The following is a 6,000-nucleotide window of genomic DNA, read 5'->3' on the forward strand; positions in this document are numbered from 1 at the left end:
CTTCCAGGAAGCACTGAGGGTGGAAAGGGCACAGAGGGCACTCTGGATGGGGGAATTCAATGTCCATCACAAAGAGTGGCTCAGTAGCACCAGTATAGACCAGCAGATCAAGTACAAAAGGACATAGCTGCTACACTGGGCCCGAGACAGTTGGTGAGGGATCCATACTTGACCTCACCTTCACCAACCTGCCTGCTGCAGATGTATCTGTCCATGATAGTATAACTATGAGTGGCCACTCACAGTCCTTGTGTAGAGAAAGTCCCATCTTCACATTGAGGATACACCCCATTATATTGTGTGACACTACCACTGTGCTAAGTGGGATAGATTTTCATCAGATTTAGCAACTCAAGACTGGGCAACCATATGGCGCTGTGGGCCATCAGCAGAAATGTACTCAACCACTATCTCTGTAACCCCATGGCCTGGCATATCTCTGACACTTACATTACCATCAAGCCAGGGTATCAATGAAGAGTGCAGGAGGGCATGCCAGGAGCAGCACCAGGCATACCTAAAAATGAGGCGTCAACCTAGTGAAGCTACAACACAGGACTACTTGCATGCCAAACAGCATAAGCAGCAAGCAATAGGTAGAGCTAAGTGATACCACAACCAATGGATCAGATCTAAACTTTGCAGTTCATTTGTGAATGGCGGTGGACAATTAAACATCTCACTGGAGGAGGAGGAGGCTCCACAAATATCCCCATCCTCAATGATGGGAGAGCCCTGCACATCAGTGCAAAAGATAAGGCTGAAACAGTTGCAACAATCATCAGCCAGAAGTGCCAAGTGGATGATCCATCTTGGCCTCCTGTAGAGGTCCCCAGGATCACTGATGCCAGTCGTCATCCAATTTGATTCACTCCACGTGATATCAAGAAACAGCTGAAGGCACTGGATGCTGCAAAAGCTGTGGACCCTGACGACAATATTCCAGCAACTGTACTGAACATTTGTGTTCCAGAATTTGATATGCCCTTAGCCAAGCTGTTCCAGTACAGCTACAACACTGGCATCTACCCAGCAATGTGAAAAATTGCCCAGTGTGTCCTGTAAACAAAAAGCAGGATAATCCAACCCGGTCAATTTCTGCCCCGTCAGTCTACTCTCGGTTATCAGTAAAGTAATGGAAGGGATCATCAACAGTGCTATCAAGCAGCACTTGATTCGCAATAAATTACTCACTGGCTCTCAGTTTGGGTTCTGCCAGGGTCACTCAGATCCTGACCTCATTACAGCCTTGGTTCAAACATGGACAAAAGAGCTGTATTCAAGACGTGAGGTGAGAGTGACTGCCCTTGACATCAAGGCAGCATTTGACAATGTGGCATCAAGGAGCCCTAGAAAAGCTGGAGTCAATGGGAATCAGGAGGAAAACTCTCCACTGGTTGGAGTCATACCTAGCACAAAGGAAGATGGTTGTGGTTGTTGGAAGTCAATCATCTCAGCTGCAGGACATCACTGCAGGAGTTCCTCAGGGTAGTGTCTATGCCCAACTATCTTCAGCTGCTTCATCAATGACCTTTCTTCCATCATAAAGTCAGAAGTGGGGATGGTCGCTGATGATTGTACAATGTTCAACACCATTCATGATTCCTCAGATACTGAAGCAGTACATATCCAAATGCAACAAGACCTGGACAATATCCAGGCTCGAGCTGACAAGTGGCAAGTAACATTCATGCCACGCAATGACCATCTCCAGCAAGAGAGCATCTAAACATCGTCCCTTGACATTCAATGGCATTAGCATCTCTGAAACTGAACTGAATAGCCATATAAATACTGTGGTTACAAGAGTAGGTCAGGGGCTAGGAATTCTGTGGTGTGCATCTCACCTCTTGACTCCCCAAAGCCAGTCCACCATCTACAAGGCACAAGTCAGGAGGATGATGGAATACTCTGCACTTGCTTGGATGACTGTAGCTCCATCAAAACTCAAGAAGCTTCACACCATCCAGGACAAAGCAGCCTGTTTGATTGGCATTCCATGCATAAACATTCGCTGCCCCCACTACCGACGCACAGTGGCAGCAGTGTGTATCACCTAAAAGATAGGGGAGATGGTGATGTAGTGGTAATGTCACTGGATTAGTAATTCAACAGCCCAGGCTAATGGCCTGGGGACATGGGCTCAAATCCCACCACAGCAGCTGGTGGAATTTGAGTTCAAGTAAGCAATCTGGAATTAAAAGCTTGTCTCAGTCATGGTGACCATGAAACTATCATTGATTGTCGTAAAAACCCATGTCATAAAAACCCATCTGGTTCACTAAATCCTTCAGGGGAGGAAATCTGTCATCCTTATCTGGTCTGGCTTACATGTGACTCCAGACCCACAGCAATGCAGTTGACTGCCCTCTGAAATGGCCTAGCAAGACACTCAGTTCAAGGGCAATTAGGAATGGGAAACAAATGCTGGCCTTGCCAGCGATACCGACACCCATTTAAAAAAAAGAATAAAATGAAAGGTGCACTCTAGGAACTCACTAAGCCTCCTTAGACAGCACCTTACAAACCCACACCCACTACCATCTAGAAGGACAAGGGCAGCAGACACATGGAAACACCACCGCCTGGAAGTTCCCCTGCAAGCCACTCACCATCCTGACTTGGGACTATATCGCAGTTCCTTCACTGTCGTTGGGTCAAAATCCTGGAACTCCCTTCCTAGCAGCACAGTGGGTGTGCCTACACCACATGGACTGCAGTGCTTCAAGACGGCAGCTCATCACCACCTTCTCAAGGGTAATTTGGGATGGGCAATAAATGCTGGCCTAGCCCACATCCCATGAATGAATTTTAAAAATCGCAATGGGATAGGGAAGCCAGGGTTTTCCTTCGGTAGAATGTGAAGATCCAGTTGCTGTATTTAACTACCCTTACATAGTTAATTGAAACTATTTCCCTTAATCTGACCGCACATATGTGGCTTATATTTGTGTGGTCTATGATGATGATGTTCATTGAGAGCAAGTCGGGGTGCATTTATCCTATGGAATGCAGTTAACAGTTGGAAAACTATGGATCCCCTATCAACTCAAACCCACAGTACATATGCCTCTCAATATTGTGCCTGTTTAACGAGGTTACTAACATGTAGATTGCAACATTTTCTCGTCACTTTATGCTACCTATGTTATCAAATTCAAGCATTGGAAATATTGGGCGGAATTTAATTGAGCCATGGGAATAGGCAAAATGGCAGGGGCAGGAGGGGGGGCAGTGGGGAACTGCCGGGAGAATCAGATGGAGTACCTGCATCAGATTCCTGGTGTCAGGAAAACTGTCCCCCACTGTTGGGGGTGGGAAGGACCAGATGCAGGAATCCTGCCCATTGGCAGTGGGATATCAGTTAAATTCATTCATGAGCCACTTAAGCCAATTATCCCTGAGCCAATCTGAATTTAATGGTGGCTTAGGAATTAAACGGGACTTGCATGCTTCTCCTGTGTCTCCTGATGCTTGCCCAACAAACCTTATTGGGTTGCCTGTGGCTTCATTGTAGGGCTCCCTCTTTGACAGGCAGCTGATTTAGGAACCTGGCATCAGGAAAGGGGAGGGCCACCAAAAGCCAACACCCACCCTTGCCTCCAACCCCTGCGTCCTCTGGCAAAGTCCTCCTATGAACCCACACATCGCCCCACTCACCTGTGTCCGGAGATCAAGCGACGATCCTGAGACTAGGAATAAGTGCATTTCCAAAATCAGCCAGCACTCCAGGTGGTGCTGTTGGAAATGGAGAGCTGCCAACCTATGATTGGCTGGCAACTCTCCAAGGGGATGGGGTGGGATTTTCACCCCTGGGGTTCTTAATCATGTGGAAAACCTAACAGTGGCCAGTTAAGTGCTCGGAGCACTCAAATTGCATCGGGCCTCCTTTAAGGAACAGACATGGGACTCCCACTGGTCCTCCAACTGGGAGGGGTGAGGGACTCCATCACAGGAACTAAACCCTGGCCATTGTAACTCATTAATAGAATCATGGGATAGGTTGCAAATCTACTTAAAAGGACAGCGGACTGGTTCTGCAATAAGACATAGGGTGGAATCATCCCAGATTTGCACTAAGTGCAGAAGCGGGCAGGGAAAATGATGTTCTACCCACCGGACGCAATGGCAGCTCCTCAGACCGTATCATCCCAAACATGCTGCATTAATTGTGCATTCCCGGGAAACACACCGTTTCAATGGCAGGCGGACTCTCATTCACCATCACCTCACCACTTCATCACACCAAGTGCCATATTTAATGTGCAGCCACATGCACACATCTCAGTACTTCCAGCCCAGGACTACTGCACAGAAGACTGACCCCAAAAGACAAAATTATTGCAGCCCCCAGTTTAATGCCACGTCCCTCGATCACCTTTTGGATGCTGTGGAAGCTCAGCGTGATGTCCTGTACCCCAAGTTTGGCCGCAGTATAGGCAACAAAATCATGAATCCAGCTTGGGATGCTGTGGCAGCGGTGGTCAGTGCCAATGCCCTGCAAAAGAGGACAGCTACCCAGTGCCGCAAGAGGATGAATGATGTCCTCTGTTCTGCCAGGGTAAGTCACTTTTCTCATCACTCTCAACTCTCACACTCACAAACTCATCACACATCCATAGGGATCTCACTCACTGCCAGTTCAAGTGACATCACCATTCACTCCCTCACATACACCTTCATTGCCCCATCCCATTCATGGCACCACTCACCACCCATACATGCCAGGCATACTTATCATCTGACCTGGCAGGCATTCTGCTTATGGTCTCTCCTATCAAGCCTCCAATCAAGCCCCAGAGACACCTATGAAGAGGAATCTGAAGCCAACCTTCATGAAGTTCCTTCACAGCACTCACCCAGATGCTCCACCAGCTCACAGACACACGTCTCAGTGGGACCTAGCTTTAGAATAGCCTCAGTATCACAATCTGGTGCTCACATCGCACTGTCTGATCCACAGCAGGTGGCAGCAGGGACTTCCCAGGTCCCTGGCATTCAGAAGACTGCTGGAGGCCAGAAATTTGCTGAGTTCAAGTCAGATGATGAGCCTCTGGACTTGGGTATGTCACAGTTGCTGCAGCTGCAAAGTCAAGCTCAGGAACATCAGGAAGAGATGTCCGCTGCACTCCTCAGATTGTAAGACACGATGGAGGAGTCCATCCGCCTTCAGGCTGAGGTGATAGTGTCGGCATGCCAACACAATGAGGTCAACATTGATAGGAAGGCAGCCATCATGGAGAACTTGGTCCAGGACGTCATTCCTGCACTGCTGCGTGGGCTGAACTCCATCACCGACACCATAGTTGGTCTCCAACAGTGTATACATGAGAGGGGTGCAGGACAGCTCAATCTCAGTTCTGCTTCTCCTTCTCCTCAAGGAGTTAGCCAAGGGCCCTTGGGCACTGTTATGATGTGGCAGATGATGTGTACAAGGTGGACCAAATCCATGGGGGAAACTTGATCGTGCTATCACAATGGTTTTGCAATGTGTATTTATTTCGAGACGCTTGCACTGCATTCTGAATAAGTCCACCAAGACCTCTAGAGATATTTTTGAAAACTAAATTAAACTATTTATTAACAAAAGAATTGCAAGCATGTAATGGGACTACAAATTACTACTATAATAACTCCTATAATTCCTAATTAACCTGACTCCCAATTACATCCCGTTTAAGGCAACAGTCCAAACATAGATTTTAGATTTTAAACAGATCCAGCAAATGCACACAATACCCTGGACAGTGGAATTCCAGATGACTTTTCCCTAGTTTTGGTAGACTTCTGCACAAATACTGGAGGCTTCACTAAGGCTATTTCACACACTTCTGTTAGATCTCACAATGCCTTCTCCTGACACATTGCCTCATTCTCCTTTAAATATTTTTCTCTTTTTAAAATGTAAATTCTATAGTTTCATATGTCTTTGAAACTGTACTTTCCTCACTTTATAAAAACTTTTATGTTGCTACTATTTGTTAGTAACCTTTGGGAGAA

This window comes from Carcharodon carcharias, chromosome 7 (genome assembly GCF_017639515.1).
Source record: "Carcharodon carcharias isolate sCarCar2 chromosome 7, sCarCar2.pri, whole genome shotgun sequence".
NCBI lineage: Eukaryota > Metazoa > Chordata > Chondrichthyes > Lamniformes > Lamnidae > Carcharodon > Carcharodon carcharias.